The 23849-nt window shown below is 53.9% G+C and overlaps 1 long non-coding RNA gene across 1 annotated transcript; it reads right to left on the bottom strand.

Annotated features, from left to right (window-relative positions):
* Window positions 1-10949: 10949 nt before the first annotated feature.
* Window positions 10950-16529, bottom strand: LOC107498194. The gene is made up of 3 exons (XR_001593971.2): window positions 16458-16529; window positions 14430-14549; window positions 10950-12676 (listed from the first exon to the last, which is right to left on the bottom strand). It is a non-coding gene; the product is annotated as an uncharacterized LOC107498194 (long non-coding RNA).
* Between the last annotated feature and the right edge of the window lie 7320 nt (window positions 16530-23849).

The raw sequence follows: 23849 nt of genomic DNA, 5'->3' as shown, positions 1-23849 counted from the left end.
CTCCTACTGTGGTCCCCTCCCTGTCTGCCCTCTGTTCACAGTACTGCTGTCCCCCCATATGTCAAAATTCAAAACCCCAAATCCATATACAGCCCACCCCCCTCTGTGTAGACCCCCTCCCCCCGCCACACGCGCAGTCAGCTTTACGACACAACTCTTGGCTTCACGTCCTAGTCGCTAATCACAAATGGCCTCGGTTCGTGCCTGGACATTTTCCGGGATCCCCCAGTTATGTCATCAATGTTTGCCGCATGACGACATTGCCAGGTTTCTTTTACTAACCCGCACGCGTTAATAGTTTCTTGGCTCCCTTTACCTGCAGACTGAACGCCCGTCCTCCGGGCCTGGCTGGGGCTCCCTTTCCAGCTGCATCTTTAACTACTGCCCTGGGCACACCTGTCCCCCAGCCCCTCCGCATTGCTGCCCCCCCACTCCATTCTACCACGCATGTGGTCCCATGTTCTTGTAGAGTCCTTCCTCCCATCTTCACCTTACAAATGTTACCCATCTTTCAAGATCTAACTCAAACGCCACCTCCTCCAGGAAGCCTGCAACAAGAATGGTTTCTTCCTCAAATCTTAAAACTCTTCGTAATGCTCTCCTGACACTAATTATATCCCTGCGGGCCACGTGGCCTGGTTTGCAGGTGCTATTCAAAGGGCAGGTCAACCGCATGGAGCAGGTAAACCAGAAAAGGATGAGGTGGGTGGACTTGGCTGGACGATTCCCTTGGACTGCCCTTCGGATGACCGAGCATCTGTGCCTGGTGGCCTGGCTCATTCCAAGTGAGGTGACCACAGGCCGGAGGAGTGCAGAGCGATACTTTTTATAATCCTGGGCTTTTGTCACCCTGAAGCACGTTAGGTGATAATTTTTACACTCCGTGAGCCATGTCGCCCAGGCTCACAGTCTAGGCTCTGGGCCTTGAACCGTGTGTTGTGGCTGCATTTGGGCCTCACTCCCTTCATCTGCACTCGTCATGCTGCTGAGAGGCTTGTCGTGGGCAGGCGGCGCCATGGCCTACCACATCACATGCGTACTGGTTTGTAAACACATCTGTCATCTCATGACATTGTCGGCTCCCCAAGGATAAGAACCCGTCACGGCACATGAAGAAGTGTTATTATCTTTGTAATTATAGTAGATCTATGTTAAATGGATGTTTAAGAAAAACTCGTTGACTAGATATTTCTGGGTTATGGAAAGACCCAGAGTGGAGTGTTATTTTCACTCTGAGAGGTACTTTTGACGAAAGCATCTTGCTGTATGTTTATGTCTACTGTTTAACTCCAGATCAGTACAGAGACTAGAAAGATTTAGCCATAGACTTAATTAGATGGGTTCTTAATGCAACATATTGGCTTCACAACATATTTGAAGAAATGAGAAGACTCCCAACAATGAGTGAGTCATCAAATAATGAGAAACACCAGGCGGAAAGGGGGACGGGACAAAGGGCTCTCCCAGCCAGGCCTCGCCTTTTCATCTGGAAAAGAACACCTTCCCCAGGAATCCGCCTACATCACACTGGGCGGACTTTTGTCCCGCGATGATCCCCAGACACAAGGGAGTCAAGAAGACAAATGTTTTTAGTTGGGCTCACTGATCATCACCTTTGACGTTCTCTTGCTAAAAATGAAGGGGAGATCATGGCTGGAAGGTAGGCGAGCAGCAGCGTGTGCCCCGTTGCTATGAGGCGGAGCTCTTCCATGCTCAGATATCACACATCTGTTACCGGCTTGATTGTGCGTGCTGCTCACACCTCGTGCTCATAGGAAGATACTTCCTCCTGTAAAACATAACCTGCTTGGTCTGACATTCCACCTGACAATTACCGCCATCGTGGACAGGGTCCTCAGATCTTGCAAAAATAAAATTTTCCATTAACCTGAATTCGTGGACACACAGGAGAAGAGTTCTGTACGTTGAGGACTTTGGTTCAAGGACAAGCAACATGAGGAAGACTTGGCGGTCTTCCTTCCCCGAAGACATAAACAAACGTGAAAGGGTTTTTTCGAATGACTTTTCTTGTGGCTTCCTTGAGATTCTTGGCAGAGCAGTCAGCAGAAGTCAGTGTCTCCCAGATCCTCCATTTATGACTTGTCATAATCGGCTTCCTTCCTGTCTCCCGACTCCCCTCTCATCACCCGACAGATCGCACGGTCCCTTCCCTTCTGCCCCATGGAACTCCCGGAAGGTCGCACGGGTTGGGTGCCTGCCTGTCTCTCCATTGCATCTCCTGGCCCCTTCTCACCTGCCACACTTCAGGCACAACAGTCCCCTTTGCCAAGTCAAAATACAAAGTTCATTCCCTCCTTAAGACTTTATAACAGCTCCTCCCTCTGCCTGACACGACCATCTCCCGAGCTCCCCACAACTGCCTTTCAGATCTCAATTTAAACGACACCTCCCTGATGGGGCGTCCCCCTTCTCCATTCTCATGAAGCCCCCCCACCCCACCCACCACCACCACCGGCCTATATTATTCTCCTAAAGCACACCTCACGACCTAAGAATTTTCTAGTTCAATTGTTATTGTTTCTGTCCTACTAGAATGTTAGAGAATTATGAGAAAGGAAATTTCATTTTGTTCACTGCTATATCTTCAGTACTGGAACACGGCAGATACTCAGTTCATGTTTAGTGAATGAATGAAGGCGTAAAAAGTGAACGTCACTGCTCTGCCTGTAACGCCCTTCTTCACCACGTCCCCCTCGTCAGACCCCGAACACCCCACCCCTCACCCCTCGCCCCGTCTGATTTAAATGTCTCTCTCCCGTGTCCCCATAGTGTCTTGCCTGCGACAGCATCAATCGCATATACTGTCATTCTCGATTACCTGCCCATTTCTCCATCTGACACAAAGCGGTTCAAGTCCAAGTTCGTCATCTCTGAATCAGATGCCGGGCTTTACAAACACGTACAACGTAGAAAGAGGCCGGGCGGGGGCCTGACGAGTGGCCGGGATTCCCCCACCCCTCCCCGCGGCAACCTGTACACCTGCCCGTCGAGGCTCTGCTAGACAGTAACTTTAATTCGACGAGGAAGCGAATTTTCTCTCTATGAGCAGTTTTCTTTAAAGCAAAGAAATTAGGGCTGGGGGAGGGACGAGAATTATCAAAAGCTTCCTCTGTTGCTGTTTCCTTTTTTTTAACCACTTTTTTGAGCTATGATTGACACACGAAGAGCTGGGCATGTCAAATGTAAACAACTCAGTGAGTTTGGAGATCAGTATGCACCGGCGAAACCATCACCACGATCAAGGCCATAAGCGTACCCATCGCCTCCAACAGTTTCCTCCCATCCTCTTCTCTGTGTGCCTGTGTGTGCGCATTAAGAACATGTAATTGTAGTTTTCCCCCACACGTCTCATGCACTTCTTACAACAGCCCCATGCAAGAAAGATTAGTCTTGTCACTCTGGGATGGAGAAGTGGGCTCAGAGCAGTTTTGCAACTTCCCCAAGGTCGAGTATTGGTAAACAGTGAGTCTGACTAAAACCCAGGCCCATCTGATTGTAAGGTTGTCCCCGGCTGGCTGTGACCGCACGGAACATGACCGCTTGTTCCCAGGAGCCACGGGTTATGTAGACACTCCTGCCAGGACAGGTCCATCTGGGTAAAATCTTACCTTGCCCCCCACTTTTCGAGTGTCCCTTGACCCCTGGTGTTGTTGACTGCCTGATGATTGTTTGGCAGATTTCGATTAAAATTCTCTGATATTTATAAGGCTATAGCAGAATTGTATTATCGAATAGCGATGTTATTTAATCAAATAATTAAAAATGGATTACCACTTGTTATGTGTTTGGTTACTTTGCTTTCTTAATATGTTTGCAAGTTTTGTTTTATTGCCAGGAATGGTGATAATGCAACATGCTCAATTTAAGATCCCTGTTGGTGTGTTTCCGCTGAGAAAGGGTACGCTGGCACATTTATTCATTCCTTAAGCCGTAAACTATATTTTGCTTGTCTTTTTCTTTCTGTTAGATAGAAAAAGTCCTTTGTGGCTTCCAGTTTTGAAAGCGCATGCACTTTCTCTGATGGAATTTCTGACAAATAAAAGATGATCAGAGTAATGTCCTGTCTTCTGAAAAGAGAATGTTGCTGATCTCGCAAAGTTGCGTTATTCCCAATCACACAGCACGAGGCCGTGCTCCAGGAGCACCGTCAGCCATACGCACCACAACACGCACGGCCGGGCAGTGAGGTTTGGGGCGGATTGTGCCTGGAATACTCCTCGTGGCGACAACACACGTGTGAATTCTCTTTTCTTCGAAGACAGAGACTCTCGCTGGACTTTTTCATCCGGAAGTCCTGCCACGGCATGCCAAACATAATCAAAATCGGCTCGTTCTTTACCGACCCTTCTGCCCTACACCCTACAACCTGAGTCAGGAATACATGAAATCACCCACGTAGAGCACTCGGTCCTGTGCCCAGCACACAGTCAGCCTTTAATACTGGCAGCAGGTGCTCATCTGCCCATCCTTAAACTCTGCCAGCGTGAGGAATAACACAGCTCGTCAAGGCAGAGCGTTCGATATTGAATAGTTATGATTTTTAGAAAAGCTCCCTACTCCTTCAACGAACATCGTGTTCTGCTATGTGCCAACTACTCTTTTAAGACCTGAGAGCTACAAGATGAATGAGAACAGGTGTCTAGCCTTGTGACGTCCCCAGTCCAGCAAGAAAGCCCAGCACCAAGTGGGCCAGGGCCGTCCTGCCCTCTCAGCCCACGTGGACATGATCCTCTGTGTCCCCCGGGGCCGTGACCGAGGAGGTGCTCATGTGCCCCTAAGTAGCTAGTGCACAGCTCCCCAGGGCGTCCAGTCCTCTCTTCTGGAGCGAGTCGCCCTGCGGATTACCAGGTCAGCGCCCGGGCGAGTCCTGCGTCCCCGGATGCCACCCCCTCCCACGGCAGGGGCAGGACGGGGAGGGGAACCACGCTGACAGAGGACTGGGAGGAGCCGGGGCAAAGTGCAGCTCTGAGTCTAAAAATAAACGATGACACCTCGTCCGTACCTTGGCTGCTGGGCCGCCTCACTTAAAACATTCCGGACGGACGTGCGCCCTCCTCCTCCTCGATCGGAGAGGCGCGGGAGGACCGCGGGCCAGAGAGCGGGAGGCAGGGCTGTGAGGCTGAGTCGTGTGTGTGGATTCTGTGGCTGCGCATTCTCATATTGAGATTCTTAATTCAAAATACACAGTCAGACGTTGATTAAAACCATGTCCTATGTCTCCATATAATCATCTCTAGGCAAAAAGGTCGAACCTCAGGCTGAGCCCCGAGCTCGCTCGGCTCACAAAGCCTTTAGCATGGGAGCAGATTTCTGGTCACGGCAGGGCACCCTGGGCACACGGGATGCTGGGAGCAGGAAACTCCCTAGGACCAGGGATGCAGAAGGAAAGGAGGGAGGGAGGAGAGCCGAGGACGAGGGACGAGGGAGAAAGGAGAGAAATAATAAACGAACCTGAGAGTGTCATTCATCTCAGGGATTAATTATGTGAAACGTTGAGCCGAAGGAGCCCTGGGAAATGGCCCTTCCACCCCCACCGGCCTCTGGGGAGGGCAGGGGCCATCTGTGTCCATCAGCCGAGGAGCAGGATACTGACCTACACGAGTCCTCTGTTTCAGACACCCGGCTACGTGAGCACCCAGGGACACTTCTGGGGGCACCCAGCTCCAACAGGTGATGTGAGCCTTTGACAGCCTCCTACCCCCTTTATGTAAAATGTCTTCCAGTCCCCCCTGCCCACCTGGTCAGCCCCGATGGAGGTCACGCGGAAGGCAGCTATGCGTGTGGATGGGGGGACTAGGGCTCCTGGCCTAGGGCTCGTCAGTTTTATTCTGTTAAAGGACACAGGACGAGCGTGCACTTGTGACATCAAGGGAACTCGTCTGTGACCAAATTCTCCGTCCGGGAACTGCTGAAGGCCCTCGAGGACCCCGGGCCCACTCCGCCCCCTGCACGGCTGGGGCCCCTGTCCCCAGGTCCCCACGCAGCCGTGTGTCACCCCTCAGGGCTCCTGACTCGCTTCCCCTTCTGCTTGACTCCAGGCTCCGACACGCCATCCCCGAATCCCCAAAGCACCATGGAGGGCCGTGGCTTGGGCCCGCAGGAGAATTACAGTGCGGAAGCAGCGTTTTCCCCAAAAAACCTGGATTCCCCTATCCTCCCTTTGCCCAGGCTGCGTCTGCTCCCGGTCGCTTAGGATGAGAATTGATTTTTCTTTCCTCAGCTCATAACCCCTTCTGTAGAATTGTGCTGGAAAAACCGAGATCTCTTCATCCCAGAGAAGCCCTGGGGCTCTGCAGGTGCTGTCAAGCTCACCGCACCTGTGGCCTGTACCTGTCCACGTACAGCAGGGAGATGGGGAGGCCGAGGATGCACGAAGAAGCCGAGAAGGGAGGTGAGCAAGGTCAAGGTCTGGTCTGGGACGCATGCTCTATGCCTCAGAGCTGTCGTCTGTCTCCTGAGGGTAATGCTCTATCTTTTTTTTATTTATTTAACAGCTTTTTCTCCATAAGTTATCATCTCACAAAAAAAAAGAAGAAAGAAAGAAAGAAAAAGAAAGAAAGAAAGAAAGAAAGAGAAAGAAAGAAAGAAAGAAAGAAAGAAAGAAAGAAAGAAAGAAAGAAATAAAGAAAGAAAGAAAGAAAGAAAGAAAACTGGAGGACTGTTCGTGGAAATTTTAACCGAGCTGCGATTTTTGTAACATGAGGCCACACGGTACGTTCTTTTATAGAAAGACGCAAGGCCCGCCTTATTCTCAAAGGAAAAAGAACACGGTGAGACTCGTTTGTTTATTAAGATTGCTAAAGCCATAAACTGATGCTGTGGGTCTCGTTTTCGTGCGTCTCGGCGAGCGTCTGTGGAGGCAGAAGGACGTGATGGGGGAGGAGCTCAGGAAGCGGAATCTGCTTTTTCACGCACAGAATGGCTGGAACTCGCTCAGACTTAACCCGTCAGGTGGCCGAGCAGCAGACAATAGAGACGCAGCAAATGAGGACCGAGACGCAGCAAAGGACAGGAGAGACCACCCTCCTCCCGGGCGAGGGAAGGGTCCGGGACGCGGCTCTGCGACTGCAGGACGCAGCTGCTTCTTTCCAGATGTCGGAACTACTGAGTACCTGCGGTTCGAAGGTTTACAGCCCAGAATGAACGTTCCAGAGCGCGAGTCGCCTTCGACTCAACGTCACGAAACACGGCATTTTAAAGTGTGATCACGTGTTGGGTGTTACCCACGGCCGTCACCAAGAATGACGAGTGCTCGTGCCGGAAGCTGCCGTAGGTACGAGGCATCCCCGTCAGCACTGCGAGGCCGGGTCTGAGGTGGGACAGGTGTTTAGCGTGGGGAAGACACAGCGGCCGTAGGAACGAAGCAGGGAGGCGGGCGGCGGGCGAGAAAGCCGCGGAGTCATCGCGGAGGACCAGACACCGCGCGCGCGGCTGACCCCGCTCGCTGACGGACAGGCCCAGCTCTCTCTCTAAAACGGTAAACTTTGGCCCGGAGACGATTTTAGAGAGAGGAGGCGAGTAGAAGGCCCTTGACGCGACGGCGGTGGCTTTTGAGGGGAGGTCGACGTGATGAGATGTTTCCGTCTGGGGAAACTGACTCATCCAAGACGAAGGGACAGAACGGGAATGGGGGCCGGGGGGGGGGGGCGCAGGCCTCGGCGTCCGAAGCTGACGCGAGCTTACGGGGCGTGGCCCCTCTTTGAGAGTACAAGGGTGCCAGGCCCCCGAACGCGCCCGAGCGAGCAAGGGGGACCCAGGGCCGAGCTTCACGACGACCTCCCTCGTGGGCGAGCGGCAGCCGAGGCCGCCACGCCGTCAGCCCCCCAGCCGGCCCCCCGAGCCGGGAACCCCGCGGACCCTCCCGGACTCTTCCTCCTGTCGCTTCCTCTTCAGCCGCCGAGGTAAGCCCGTTTTAGTTCCTAACTGTTCTCAAGTTGATTTCTTTCTTCGTCCTTCACGCCAACGCCTGGGAGCCATCCCTCATCGCCTCCTCCGCACCACACCGCAGACAGCGGGGTCCCTGTCTCCACTTTAATGTCCTCCCCGAAATCCACCCCTCGCCCCACCACCCGGAATCCCGTCTGTCTAAGGCGAGAGCTACGATCTCACGCTTCTGTTGAGCGCGCCCCGTGAGGGCCCCGTGGTGGAGAGCCCCCAGCTCCGACGCGGCTGCCTGCGGGGCCTCGCGAACACCGGGACGTTCCTGGCTACCCCCCAGCCCGGGATCCCCTCCATCTCTCCTCCTCCCTCCTTCTTCCTACCGCCCTTTACCAGGCTCGCCTCCTCCTGGAGGCCTCCGTCAACACCCGCTCCGCCGCCACCAGCAAGCTGGCCCTGCACCCTCCTCTGCAGCTCACAGGCAGGGCTCCCCCCAGGCCCCCAGCACCCCGCGTTGGAGGGACTGGCTTATATCCGCCTCTCCGGCTGGGATCTCCTGGAGTGAATCCTTTTTGTGCACTTAGCAGAATGTAGGTCCTCACTAGCCATGTTTGAATGAATGACAATGTAGTGACTAAATCAATCACTGCATGAGTCACTCTCTGTGACAAAGCTCAGAGAGATGAGGGGGCGGGGGACTTAGTTCTGGGCTCTGCCCCAGATCGGGGGCGGGGGAGGCGGGGGAGGCAGGGGAGAGAAGGCGGCTGAGCAGAGGCGATGGAGAGAAATCAGCCAGGGAAGCGAAGGGCCGAGGCGGCCTGTGTCATCTTCCTACTTACCGTCACGTCACGGGGTTTCCACACTGAGCGCATGTTACTTTTTAAACATGAGATAAAGGAGTTCATCAGGGCGCATGGTAAGCCGACGTAACAAGGAGACCCCGAAATGAACGACTAAAACACAGTGGTTTTTACTTCCCTCTCGGGTAAAGATCCAGGGGTGGCGGAGCAGGACTGCCGTCCTCGGCACGCCACCTGCCACCTTGCCCCCCCGTGCCCGGAGCCGCTGCTACTCCACAGCGGGAGCAGAAGAGGAGGCGCAGAGCAAGCAGCTGGTTTTAGGGGACGCGGGAAGCTGCCCCAGGCTTGCGGCCGATGTCCGCCCCCAGCTGCAAGGGAGGCGGGAAACGGAGTCTCTAGTTGGACATCGCAGGCCCTGCTAAAACTCCGGAGGGTTTATTCGTAAAGGGAGGAAGGGGAAAGCGATATCAGGCCCCGCCAGGGGTCCGATGTAAGACGTCGTGTTCTGTTTCCTATGAGAGAGAGAGAAAGAGAGCGAGAGAGAGAGAGACAGACAGACAGACAGACAGAGAGAGACAGAGACGGATAGAGAGGGAGGGAGAGAGAGAGACAGAGACAGAGACAGAGACAGAGACAGAGAGAGACAGAGAGAGACAGACAGACAGAGAGGGAGAGAGAGAGAATTTTTGATAAAGCAGCAGCGGCCCCTGATGCCCCCCCCGGCCCCCCCTCATCCCCACGGCAACTCTCGCAGCGCCGACCGCAGCCCCTGCAGGTGGCGGGCGGGTCCGAGGACGAGCGTGGCAGCCGCCACCAATGCCACTTCCTTCCCTCTCGGGCTCCAATCTCCGATGGCCCCCCTCACCCCCAGGTGACGCAAACAAGCCGCCGCACCGGGGGACGTGCGTCCCACCCGGGGTGGCTGGAGCGAGGGTGGGCGCGTCCGAGGGGCCCTGGTGGGGGTCCCCCCCTCGGCAGAGGATGTGCCCCCTTGCCCCGCTCCCCGGCGGCCACTGTCACGGCGGAGGGCGGCGGGGAGCCGGCCCTGTCTCAAGCCATTCGAGCCCGGCCGCCTGCTCGCCGGCACCGAAGGTTCCGACTTCGCCGTCTGTGCTCAGGCCACGGCCCCTCGGCTGTCCCTCTCGTCCATGTTTGTTTGCAGGCTGATTTCGTTTTCCAGGCCCCGGGTCTGCGTGTTCCTGTTAATTCTCCTTGTCGTCATTCAAATGAATCGACACGACTTCTTTTACGTAGTTTGATTTTTTTGGTTGTCATGAGTTATTATTGAGAAACAGGACCAAATCATGGAAGGAGAACTGGTAATTTTTTAACTATTTAAGGTTATTTAAAATTATGACTTTTCTTAACATTTTCTGGTTATAAAACTACTGTATAATCATTTTACAAGATAGGGAAAGTCCAGGAAAGTTTAAATCATCAAGATAAAAAGCACAATAATGTCACCACCCCACGGTGATGACATGACTGGCCATGTTTTGATATATCTCCTTACAATCTTTCTTTTCCTACAGTTTTTAGTAGGAATAGTGATGCTATTTTTTATCAATGGCACCCTTCGGCGAAGGATGGGTGCTGTGCTCAGAGGGTGGCATACACACCAGCTAGCAACCCCACAACTTAGAGAGACAGGTGTAGCCGAAACTGGAAACTGAGTCAGGGAAGACGAGCCGGTCGCTAGTCTGAGCGAAGGACCCCATCCATGCGTCTCGCTCCCCGGGCAGGACTCGGAAGATGGCGGACCCCCCGGGGAGCCTTCCGGTGGGTCTCGGGGGAGCATGAAGGGGTGGGAGGGGCGCGGGAGGCCCAGGCGATGGCCAGCGAGCCGGGCCTCTCCCGATTATCACCAGATCCGACCTACGGAAGGAAACTTCCTCACCGGCACGTGGCCATTTTTCGAGAGAGCGTCATTCCCCCGCGAATCCAAACTAGCACTGCTCGTCGTACAGGCACCAGGACGGAGGGAGGGAGCCGCCTGTGGACGCGGACGCCGCAGGGCCAGGGGGGCAGGAGCCGGGCGCTGTCCTGGTCGCCAGGGCAGCAGGGCCCAGGGCCATCGGCGGACGTGGATAAATGGCGGCTGGGACGGAGGTGCGGCAGGCCGCGAGCCGACCCTCGCTCGCGTGGGGACAGGCTCCCCTGGACAGGCAGGCGGGGCCCTCGCGACCTGCGCCCTCCGCTGCGAGTTCGCCTTTACTTTCCGTCTTCATCTTATTTTAATGCTGTGTTAGGATCTGCTGGATGTTGACTTTGTTCAGTGTATGTAGAGACGTGCCACCTGCATCTCGACCTCCCCAGCGCCTTTTTCCTGCCGTTTCTGGAAAACCACTGTTACTAACCTTCGCCTCACCTTTCCAAGGCTTTCGTTTCTGGCAAAAATAAGCAAACGTCTTGGATTCTCCTCCTTTCTTACCGAAAGGTGGTATTCTACAGTATTTTATACATGTCTTCTATCTACCTACCTAATCTTTGGTTCTGAGTCTTGTTTTTAGAGAGTTCCTCTTTTTTTCCTTTCCTTTTTTTTTTTTTTAACAGCTGTTGTTTTCTATTTATATAATAAATGCCTTATCAATGGATATTTGGATTGTTTATAACCTTTTGCTATTAAAAATAATATCGCAATGAATGCTGTGCACATATTGCTTTGAATTTTTAGAGATTCTTAAATGTAGAATTGCTAAGTCAATGGGTGAATGAAAATGTCACTTCACTAGTTAGTTTCAGAGGACCCTCCAGAAAGGCCACACGATTTCACGCTCTCGGCAACAAGGACGGCTCCTGGTCCTGCCTGGCCTCCTCAACAGAGGCTGTCCTTGGACTTCTTGGGTTTTGCCAGTCAGGTAGATGACCAGTAGTATTTTCGAATACTTTTTAATTCCCTTGTCTCTTAACATAAAACGGAGTAGCTTCTTAGGTACTTAAAGGCCATTCGATTTTTGTTTATTTTCTACTTTTCCTTCTTTGAAAGGCCTGTTCATATCTCTTGTCCGCTGCGCCTCATTTCAGGGCTTTTCCGGAGGTTCTTGCTTATTCACTTTTCTTTTGCACTTGAGAATCAACTTTGCCGACTACAGAAAAAATAAATAACTGGCCACTTTGAACGTGATTGCAATAAGCACATCGACTTGGGGGGCCTGGATCGGCGCCCCTGACGCCTGACACCGACCCAAGACCACAGCAAGCCCCCGACCTGCCGGGTGCCCCGCTATCCTCCTGACTTCTCCCACGTTTCTCTGTCCTCGTCCCTAAAACCACAGCAGGGTGCAGCCGAACTTGGATGGGGAAAAGGCGCTGATCACGCTGACTGTTCTCACTTTAACTCTGTGACCACAAACCACGAGGGGTGCCTCCGAGGTCCTGGGCGGGCGCCCCGCCCCATCCAGCAGTGTCCGGCACCCCCCTGACGGCTAGTCACACCCGCTCTTCTCTCCTCCCATCTGGCCAACTGTCTCATTCTTACCTCACCCTCACCGAGGAAACGGCACAAAGCAAAGACCCAGAAGGGAACTTCTGCAGTTTGCCCCGTGAGATAATAGTGCCAGCCACCGAGATGCAAATCTACGCACACACCCTCCCCCTCAAAAAAAGAAAAACAAGTTAACAAAGGATGGGAAAGAGAAAGAAGCTTGGGCCTCCAAAATAACTAGGAGACAGAAAAATACAGATTTCAACCTAGACGTAAGCAGGAACGTGGAAATCCAAGAACAGCAGCCACTCCTCGGCAGACCCCAGGGCTGCGGATGTCCCCAGCGAAGGGCTGGCCTTACCCACGGGCGTGTGCTCCAGACCACTGCAGGCGGACTGGAAGGTGCCTGGGGGTGCCGGGGTCACAGGCAGAGCAGCGGCCCCTCCTCACCCCATGAAGGTCCAGGGCATGTGTGACGGCTTAGTGTCCAGGCCCAAGGCCTCTTCTGAATCCAGTCCGTGGGGTCGAAGGGCCCATGGGATTGGCAGTCATGCTGGGAAAACAAGACAACCACCAAGCAATTAACAACCCAAACAGCGTATGTTTACACACTGATATATCTACCAAATTATGCAGCAGAAACAATTAGGGGACAGTGTAGTGTATGATAAGGTGCTAATCACAGGATGCGGAGCATAAATACAGAAGACGCTTGAGAATGGGCAGGTCCCACGAGCCGGAGCCACCAGTCGTGGGCATTTTGGTGCGAGGCAGGGGTCGACGGCTAGGGTTGTCATCTCTGGCGTGAAGATTGTGCGTGCGGGAGGCAGATCGACATGAGAAAATAACCGGGATTAATTACGGACGTGTGCGTGAGAGCCCCACGTAACCGAGAGCCGGAGACCTCGCGGACGGGAGAGGCTCGGGGACAGAGAGCTGAAATGGCATCCTGAGCTCAGGGCGCGGCGAGGCGCCTTGGGGCTTCGGAGGGGAGGAGAGTCACCGCAGGGCGATAAGACAGTGACAGGTGTTTGCCCGTCTCTGTAAATAGGTCGTAAAATGTTCTTTCTGGCGATACTGCTAATTATGGGCCAAGGCCCTAATTTAAACTCTTTAAGGGAGAGGTAGTTTTCTCATGAGTCTGCAGGGTCTCGACTGGCTTCCGCGCACGATAATTCCCAGGCTCGAGGGGCGGGTGCTGGGGAGGCCTCTGCTGAGCCCCTTCGGGTGTTAAGGGAGCTTTTGCCAAATTGGACTAAAAATGGGCCGCACATTGGTGACTGTGAGGTATTTAATTGACGTGTTTCTTAGGAATGTCTCAGTTTAGCCAGCAGAGGGCAAGAGAACACAGAAACCGTTCCAAGATTGACGGTTTGGGGAATGCTGGAGAGAGGACTGTACGGCTGTCTGCAAAAATAACAACGAAACGGTCTCTTTTGAATGTGGCTCTTTTGAAAGAATATATTTAAAAACTATATTTTAAATATATTTAAATATATATATTTTATATATATTATAAATATATATTTATGTTTTATAATATAACATAGTTTATATATTTTATAATATATATTTATATATTATATATTTTTATATATTATATATATTTTTATAATATATATTTATGTTTTATAAATATGTTTTATATATTTTATATATTTATATATATTTTATATATCTCTATGTCTAAAGCAGAGGCCGATTACTGTTCACATTGCAATAAATTCTTGCTGTTTTATAAAAGGTCAGATTTCTTCAAACGGTGCGCGCATATCTTTATAGATCCACAAAAACATGGGAGTATGTCTGAAAAATTTAACCTAACATTTTAAGAAACACTTTCATTTGAAGATCTCACAGAAATAGTCTCCGAAACATTAATAAACGTACGTAGCAGTGATAAGTTTCATAAATCCCAGAACTAGGTTAAAGAATGGATGCCGCTGTAAACAGAGCACGCGATGACGTTTGTTAAACGGACTAACCCACGTCCAGACGTTCAGTGGGCTGTTTATTGGAAGCGAGCAGGCATCGGGTCCCCCAGGAGAGGCGGGCAGGGCGAGAGGGGGAACCGCCCTTTCCAGCACGTCAGGCCAGGGGCAGCTTTGGGCCTCGGCCACTCCCGAGGCCCGTGGCCAGGCGTCTGTGTCCGCGCGCCCATCGGCCACCCCCATCACGCTGCTCGTGCCCCGCCCCACCCCCCACCTGCAGGTCGAATGGCGCTGTGAGCCCACGGACTCCAGGCCGACAGGAAAACTGCGACAGAGTTCCTCCGGGCATTCGGTCTGTGCTGTCCACACACTTACCTTGGCGGGGGCGGGGGGCGCGGACAGAGCATAAATCTACTGGAAACCGGGGTTCTGGCTCCAAGGTGGGCGTTCTCTCTGGGTAAACCATGAACCTCTCTGGTCTATGGTATTTTTCACCTACAAAATAAAGGTGCGCGGCTGGGTGACCTCAGAGATGCCCGCCATCTCAGAGACCCTGAGACTCCGTTCGTTCCGTCCCCATCTCACAGTTCCCCATCTCGGGTAACGTGCTCCGGAAAACAGTCACCCCCTCGGTACCCTGAGAGGAGGTGGCATTGGTTCCACGACCACTGGGGATGCCAAAATCCTGTGACGCTCAAGTCCCTTTGATAAAACCGAGCGGTATTTGCATCTAACCTATGTACCTCCTCCCATACACTTGGAGTCATCTCTAGATTGCTTATAGTGCCTAATACAATGTAAAGGCGGCGTGAACGGTTGTCACGCCACGTTGTTTAGGGGATGATGATGAGGAAAACAGGTCTGTACATGTTCAATCAGAGGCAACCATCGTAGACCTAATTACGTAGTACACGTCAGCAAAAGTCTAACTTCTTGTTGAATATTTTTGATCCGCGACTGGCTGGATCCGCAGACGTGGGAGCCAGAGATGCAGAGGGCCAGTTGCACGTGACTTGAGACGGGACTCTTTAAGACTGAGAAAATTAATCTCCACCAACGGAATTTCAGACCCAGAAGCAGGATACGAGGAAGTCATTTTATCTTGCTTCACATGCTGATGAGGACGATTTGGGTGCCATTCGCATGACACCGTTAGAGGCCAGCTTCCTTCTGGGAATACGGGCTGCTCTGCATTCCCCTGAGCCCACGGAACCTTCGTCCTCCGGGCTCCTAGGACACTGAGTGACCACAGCGGCAACTAAGAGATGGAATGAGGAAGGAGCTCGAACACTCCTTCGGGCAGCAGTGTGACGGAGCATGTCCCTCCCTCCCGGACTTCAGACTGTCTGCAGCGGCTGAAATGCTGCTCTCAGCTCGAAGCAATAGAAGCTTCACCCGCAAGGAGTGAGAAGTTCAGAGCGGGGTCCTTTCAGGGGTGGTCAGCAGCTCAGTGGTTTCATCCACAGAATGAACACCTGCTAAGCGCGAGATGCCTGCCGGGCCCCAGGCCTCACAGCCCCATGAGCAGGGAGGGGCGGACGTAGCTCTTCCGCGAGAGCTTTGGCTCTTCTCAGGGGGGAAAAAGGATTCCCCCCAGCTGACTTGTTCTCATGTTTCCTTGGCCAGAACTAGATCATGTTTATTTCTTACACTTCTGCAGGCCGGGAAGTCCAAGATCAAGGCGCCAGGCAAACGCAGACGTCCTCAGCAGGAAAGCAGCATTCGCCATGGGCGAGTGGGACCCGTGCCCGAGACGCAAAGACGCTTCGGCAAACACAAATCACCGCATTCCAGCACGAGGGATACAAATCACGCGATCATCTCAGCAGACGCGAAAAAGCATCTCCTGTATGAGGAAGGGCGCGAATCCCACTCGTGAAGGCTGCACCCTCAGGACCCGATTACCCCCCAAATACCCTCCTCTAAAAACCATCGCCTTGGGGATTGGGGCTTTAACATATGGATTTGGGGGGGCGGTGCACAAACGTTCATCACTCACCAAAGGGGTTTTGACCTATTTCGTTTTCTGCTCTGTTGCTTAGCTCGCTGCGTTTCTTGCTCTTCTGCTGAGAGCAATCTCCGTGCTAAACATGCAGCCGGATTATTCCCAGGGAGGCGCCTGGAGACGCTTCCTGGGGAAGCCGGCCCCGCCCACTGCCCCCTGGAGCCAGAACTGTACCCGCTGCCAAATCAATCTCTTCTTTCCCAAATGTGTCACATGGTTCATTCTGGGCTTCTAGCTGCTCGAGAATTTAGAGCCAGAACCGCACACAAGGGGATTTTAACTGCACGCTGATCAAATGCGGTGACTCTTGAGAGTCCTGTCCCTGCGTGCTTTTTTTGAAACAATGCCTCCAGGATCCCGAGACGGCCCCTGTGAGCGAAATCCGTTTTGTAACTCACCAAAAAAAATCTCCAAACATGAGTAGCTTCTTATATTCTCCTCCAGGAGCCTCTGGGCTGTGTCTTCCTATCTTCTGGAATGCACAGGAATACAATACACTAAAATGAGTGGTCTGCAAAATTGGTTAACCTATTTTTAACTTTAAGTGGTGATTTCTACCTCCTTAATGAGGAATAAGGGTCATTGTTTGCAAACGTTGCTTGTCTCACAGAGCACAGCTGTTGTGCCTTATGTTAAACCATGCAGAGGGGTATCAGAAAGTCACCTCCTCCAACAGGGAGCTTTAAAAAGAAACACCCAAAGACAACGAGGACATGGCCTGACTCTCAAGGTCATCTAATGTGACAAAGAGCTGTTTTCCATGAAGGCAGCGCCTCGCAGGGCAGACATGGTGCCCGGTGCCCCGGGGCAGCTCCCCGCACCCGGGCCTGACCGCGGCCGCCGCGCTCTCCGCTGCCTGGAGTCCGACGGCTCTCGGGCTGCTGTGAGTGGCACCCGGAGTGTCAGTCCTTTGGCGACTGGCTCATTTCACGGAGCATGACGTCTTCAATGCTCGCCCACGTCCAGCATGGTTATCAACATTTTTCATCAAAATCATGTAAATAAAGTGCTAGTTTAAGTTTTGGAAACTATTATTAAATACCATTAAACTTTTTATTTAAAAAGTATGAATCACAGCCTTCAGCAGCCATGCAGGCTTGCCCCGCCCCCCGCCCCTTCAAATGGAAAAGAGGTTGGTGGCCTGCAGCCACAGGGCCTCGGAGCTGGGTGTTCGGGCTGGGGCAAGGGTCCCCTGGCAGGGGCACGAGGACCTGCGGGGTGGGGCAGGACGTTCTGGGAGCCGTGTCGCAGCCCGGGGCTCCCTCGCCCCCAAGTCCCTTCCTCCCCCTTCCTTCCAGCTGTCAGACCTGGTTTGTGGCCTGACGGCTTCTGGTGCCCACTCCGGCTCCCTCTTCTCTGTGTCTTCGCAGGCCTCGCCCCAAACCGCTCTCTTGCACGACCCTCTGTCCTGCAGACCCCAAACCGGCACAGCAAGCCAGCATCCAGCAGCCACCGCGGTGACGGCGTAAAGAATCAGAACTGCGTTTTACTCACGTTCCATCCGGCTGGGCCCACGTATGTACGAGTTTAAATATGAATGAACATTGCAAAGGATTCCACGGCCAACATATGCACCTGCTGTGAGCACTGTGCTCTGGGGGCCCGGATGAGAACCCCGAGGAGAAGCGAGAACCCAGACACTTGGCGCCACCGACAAACGACGCTCCGTTGTGCGAGAACCCAGCGCCTTCGCGTTACGCGGGTGGAGGCTTCCCGCGGCTGGTCCTCTCTCCACTCAACGTTTCTGCCACCGAGATCCGCAGGCCAGAGCCAGGTCCACCTCCGGCGGCCGCGGTGCTGACCACGCAGACCTTCGGGGCGTTCAGGTTCAAAGGGCTTCGGGCGGAGGGTGCGGCTCAGAGTGTCGGCGGGTCCTGAGCAGCACCAGACCTGAGAGCAGACGTGCGCGGACACGGCCTGTCCCGCGCCACGGCCATGCCGTGCGTCCCAGGGCCAGAGGGCCCTGTGCGGTCGCTGATAGATTTGTCTTCTGTGTTTGTGAAATACAGGTGTCTAAAGCACACAGCTCGGGACAGGCGACCACCTCGCCTCAATCTAAGGATGGTGCTGACGCTTTACATGGCGTGCAAAGAAATAAAAGGGAGGCGGCCGTGGCACCTGGGAACGGCGGGGGGGGGACACCTGGGGGCCAGAAGCTTCCAGCGCTCCTGGCTGCACCTGCCCCTCAGCCGGCCCAGCCCGGGGAGGACAGGAGGACGAGCACGTGGCCTAACGGTCACCGAGGGCGCACCTGCCGAGTCGACGGGCGCGGCCGATCCAGCGGTTCCCGACGCGGTCTCTTCCTCTGCGCGCTCCTTGACTCTCTCCCGCTCTCTTCGAGGCGTCCGGTAAACCCTCTCCACACGCGAACTCCCTCGCGTTTAAGACGCAGAGCGCAACGGCACGAGGATGCTCAGCACGCGCCGCGAACACGAGTGGCGGGCCGGTCCCAGGTCGGTCAGACCCGAGACGCAGATTATTCTACATTCTAAAAGCGTCTTAAAGGTGCAAACTCCATGTTTATTTTGGTTTCCTCATGACAATTCCACTGCTGGTTAAGACGGGGTCACGGGGACCATAGCTAACCTCTCGCCTTAAATAAGAAAAATGGACAAATGTACGAAACGACTATTTCACGCATCGGAGAACAGGCAGAGCAGGTCCACGGCCGCTGAGAAAAAAGAAAATGAACAGTTGGCCCCAAGACTGCACCAGTTCACTGCCCGGAGGTTCCAGGTGGCAGTGTAAAGAGCAGGGCCCCAAACAGACCCCAGAAGTCTTGCTGGGTTGAGAAGCAGATTGGCCAGGCAAGTAGAATTTTCAGGACAAAGTACCAGAAAGGTGGCAGTTGCTGAGAGAGAGAGAGAGAGAGAGAGAGAGAGAAGGAGGAGGAAGAGGAGAGAGAGAGAAAAGGGGGGTGGGGGTGGAGAGAGAGAGGGACAGAGAGAGACAGTAGTGGAGAAGATGCACAGAGAAACGGCCGCCGTGTCGGGCCGAGTCCTTCTCTGCGTGTGTGAGAAGAACCCGCCCGAGGCCAGGAGAGGAGCCATGGGAGGCGAGGAACATGATGGCGTCCAGAGCTCGCACACTGGGGGCTGGGGACGGCGTGCGCGGCACGAGCCGAGTGGGGACGGTTTGTAACACGGGGGGCACTGGGCGGAACCCTCGGATTATCCCTTAACTGGAGGCGATGCTGGGCCCGCCCTCGCAGGGCTGGAAGGGTCCAGCTGACTCCCGGCCCCTCACCTGTGTGCCAGGACAAACTCCAAGCCCATTTAAAGGAACACGACAAAATCAAATGTTCAAAAATGTAAAATTTGCGATGTCTAACATCCCGTCGTAAGTTACCATGAATGCAAAGAAGTAGGAAATATTATTTGTAACCTGGAGAAATTCTAGTTAAAGAAACAAAACCAGAAAAATAACCCAGAACCAGAAATGAAAAAACATGATGGAATTAGAAAAGATGTTGAAACAGTTATTACAAATATATTCTTAGTCAAGAAGGTAGAGGAAAACACGACCATCATGAAAGAAATGGAAGATATCAAAAAGACCCAAATGGGATGAAAAATACAATGTCTGGAAGAAAAATACACTAGACGAGATGAATAACAGGTATAATGCTGCAGAAGAAAATGTCACCGAACTTGAAAAAACAGCAGTAGACCTGTCTGTGGTAGGCAGAACTCTAGGATGTCCCCTCAAGATCTTGTGCTCCTGGAGTGTACACCCACAAACCCACGGGGCTGTGAACAGGACAGGTTGCACTCCGGTGATTACGAGACGTTTTGGGACAGGTGAAGACAGGGCCCAGGAGCCCTCTGCAAGCTGCGAGTTTCTCCCAGCGATCACGGAGAGAAAGCCAGCCTCCGAGAGCAGGAGCGACCCAAGGCTGGCCCAACAACGGAGGGCCCGCATGGCGAGGGGAGACACCGTCCACCGCCAGCAGGCCGGGGAGGAGACGCCGAGCCCGAGCCGAGGCCGTCGCCCTGGGCAGGCCCCTCGGCTTCCGCCTCGCGAGGTCCTGAGGAGGAACATGGACCTGCCGCGCCAGCCTCTGACGCGCAGAACTGCAGGTCAGCGCGCGGGGCAGCCGTGGTGCCAAAGGTACGCGAAACCCACTCCCCCCCACGGAAAACCTGCTTCTGTTCATTAGCTTTTAGAAACGGGAGAAGTCGAAATTAGTTTATTATTCAATTTACTGAAAGAGACTTTGCTCGGTAAACTATATCGAACCTAAAAAAACAGTGTGTAGCTTTCACGGGCTCAGTGCCTGCAAGGAGATCATAACACTTGACCTAATATCAAACACTTTCTTAGGTATGACTAGCAGATTCTTAACCTCAAAGAGCCTCATTTCATTACCAAATATCCAATATTAGCCACTCCGTAAAAACACACTGATTTATTTTAATTATCATTCAAGACCATCTGCCAAAAAATCATTCCAGAAACATAAAGCTCCAATGCCATTGCAGGAAGCCTCTGCGATAGCCTCAGTGACCCCACGGTCTGATGTCCCCACCTGCCCCCTCGCCCTGAGTGCGGGCTGGACCTGTCGGCTCACTCGAAATGAGCAGAATATGGCGGAAGCGATAACTACGAAAAGCCTGGCTTCTGCCTGGGTTTTCCGTCTCTCTGTCTCTGTCCCTCTCAGCACTGGCCCTATGTGAAGGCAGCTGCCGGGTCATGAGGAGGCCCCGTGGCCGAGCCCAACTGGCCAGGGATCGAGGCCCGTCAGTGACCATGTGGCTGAGCGACCCCCAGGGCTACCACCAGCGCAGCTGTTAGGTGAGGCCACGACCCCAGCTTGACTGCAGCCTCCCGGGAGCACGGAGCCCGGGGCGCCCAGCTGAGCCGTGCTCGGACGGGTTCCTGACCCCCAGGGACGCTTTCGAACCTTGGCGAGTTGGAGCAATTTGTTACGTGGCGGTACAGAACTAAGACAGCCATTATCCAGCAGCTTAGATAACTTAGTCATGAAGAGATTCTGAACGCCCTTTCCACGAAACGTAGGGAAAAACGATTCCGCTGGCGACTGTGTGTGGCACCGCGTTTTCGCGGATCAGAACACGAGTCCACACGCAGCACCCCACCGGACAGAGGTTCAACTTCTGTAATAATTCGGCCCCAGCGATTGTCGCCAGCGAGCAATGGGGTTCGGAGGCGAGAGTTTACCGGAAAGCGGGGGAACGCAGCCATCACCCACCTCTTGCTACCATTTTATAATCTTAGGGAATTATTAGTTTTTTTTTTTTTAAGTGTTCCTGAGAGACAGCTTTAATTGCTAATGTTAGGTTCGAGTTAAGCGACTTTCTGCCCACACGAACGGGTAGACTGACTTGATGACTCACCAGTCCTCCCACTGAACAGAGAGCCGCAACGGCCCTTTGCCATCTGGCCAAGATGGCACCTTTGGGCTCACACCCCAGGGCTCCCTGGAACCTAATAATTACCCCAGACTAATAACACATGTAAGTGCTGCTGGCCAAACAGTGACATCGGGGCTGGAGCCAGGAGACGAGGACACTCGTAAGGAAACAATGCGGGTAGAGCAGTCCACGGTTAATAACGTTGCCATTCACTGCTTCATGTCTCAGCCGAAAGCGCGTGTGCGCTCGACGTTGTTTTCATCACGGGCCCCATGAATTTGGGACACGCTTCGATAACTCTAGCATACAAGGACGATTCGCCATAGCATAGCTGTTGATCTTGTGAACCACGAAATGGCTGCGTAAGAAGTAAACAGATCCATCAAAATGGGAAAGTCAAGCCATCCCACCGCCTTTGCGGCCTGCCCTTGGCCGGACTCGGGGATTGTTCCTATTCCATGATGCTTCAGGTGTTTTTTTTTTCTCTTTGGTTGCTTTCCTCTGGCTTAATGAGCCAAATTCTTGGAGCCAACCCAATATCTTCCCCACCTGCCCCATAAGCAAAATCGGCGGTACTTGCTTTGGGAAAAGGCGGTCCGGTGACATGAGTGCCTGCTGAGGAATTTCCATCCGCGGAAATTTGTGGCCTGATTCGGCACAGCGTCCTACGCCTCCTAGAGAAAGCGGCGACGGGTAGTTTATGCCCATCTAGAAACCGACGTGTAGCCAGGGGTAACACGTGCACGTCTACCTCGGCCTGAAGCGGGGTGTGAGACGCCCCCGGGGATCGAAGGGGCGCTGCTGTTTACGAGTCACAGAAAGTCAGGCCAGGCTGCCAGGAGCGGCTTTCCGGGGAGGCCGCACTCTGCCGAGTTCGCCGCCTTGGCCCGCTTCCTGTGGACCTAACAAAAGATTCGCGAACCGGCGGAGTTCCGGGACCTCCCCGCGCTGCACGAGGCGTGCTCCAGATGCCATCGGAGGTCTTGGCGTTAGGAGACACGGGTACCCGGAAGGACATCTTGTCTATGGCCGGCAGGGACTCATCGAGATTAGCTGAGAGAAGGGAAACGTCTGAATGAGAAGGAAAACGGGTTACATCCGGTCCTGATTTCCGCTCTCCTCCGTTTCCTTTACGTGAGAACTCCTGGCGTGCAGCTGGGCACACGGCCGCCCGCAGCAGACACTCCTCAGGCGCTTACCAGCAGACGTGATCACACGCCTGGGTCCTGGCCGGTGAGATCAGAGCCTAAGTGTTTTGTGCCACATCTGAGAAGTGTCCTGCTGGCTGGGGATGCAGACGAGACGACCGGAGCACAGGCAGCCGCCTGAACCACGAGACTGAACTCGTGTATGCGGGAGAGGGTGGAGCAGCAGGACGGAGGGGCCTTGACCCCTGAACCATGAACGCCCTCTGTACTCGAACCGTCTCTAAACCTCATTCATGTGACGGTGGAGGAAACGGATGTCTTGTTTATGTCTGCGCCATTTTGGATTTCCCGCCACTCAGAGCAGAACGTGACAAAGAGACGATATTTGAATCTCGTTTAATAGAATCAGGTAGGTGTGTATGCCTGCGTGTGTGTGTGGTGAGTGTGTGTGTGGTGAGCGGGGGGGGGGGCGTCCAGCCCCCCGGCATCCGGGCTCCCATTCAAGCACCACTCTGACGTCCTCTGGCTGACCTTGGCCCTCCTCGCTGGATGGCACCACGGCGGGCTGACCACAGGGGCACGTTCCTTCTTCGAGGGACCCCAGAGCGTCCCCAGGGGCCCCCTTCATCAGCTCCTTCCTTTCGCCGCCCTGCTGCAGCGGGATGCAAGGCGGAGCTCCTTAACGCGCTGGCCTACGCAGTCTCCGCTGCTTGACTCGGCTCCCCCATGAAGGAAGTCACCCTCCGCGTCAGTTTCCGCCTCTCCCTGGACAGCCATTAGAAGTTTCAGGCATCACTGAGCCAAAGGGAAATGCATTCGTGTGGCGTCCGCGTAGGGTGGGGCCCAGTGGGGAAGCCGCTTCGTCCCGACGCCCCGAGTCACACTGCCGCCTCTGTCAGGACAGTCAAATGGCCTCTGTAAGCGGAGTCTGTGTTAATTCTGTGTAATCTCGTTTAAGGAGAAGAGCCTCCCATCATCATGGAAGGGAGGGAGGGATGCGTTGACTTCCGTGACTTGGGAACTATCCCGAGGCTCCTCTCTCTAGTCTGCTTGGCCTCCCCTGCTCTTCAGCTTTCTGGAGCCCGCACCGTGTGTACAGAGCAGGGTCACAGAGCACACACTGCACCGCAGGGTCCGATGGCCTGAGGGACATGCCGGGACAGAGGGACCCAACGAGGGGTCCAGGCAGCGGGGAAAGCGAGGCAAGGCCCCCGAGCCAGGAGCAGCGCCAGCGGGAGCGAGCGGAGAGGGCGCGGCAACGGGGCAA

Source organism: Rousettus aegyptiacus, unplaced genomic scaffold (assembly GCF_014176215.1).
Source record: "Rousettus aegyptiacus isolate mRouAeg1 unplaced genomic scaffold, mRouAeg1.p scaffold_m13_p_13, whole genome shotgun sequence".
Taxonomy (NCBI): domain Eukaryota; kingdom Metazoa; phylum Chordata; class Mammalia; order Chiroptera; family Pteropodidae; genus Rousettus; species Rousettus aegyptiacus.
The sequence above is the reverse complement of the archived record's forward strand: the minus strand, read 5'-3'. Positions and strand labels throughout refer to the sequence as shown.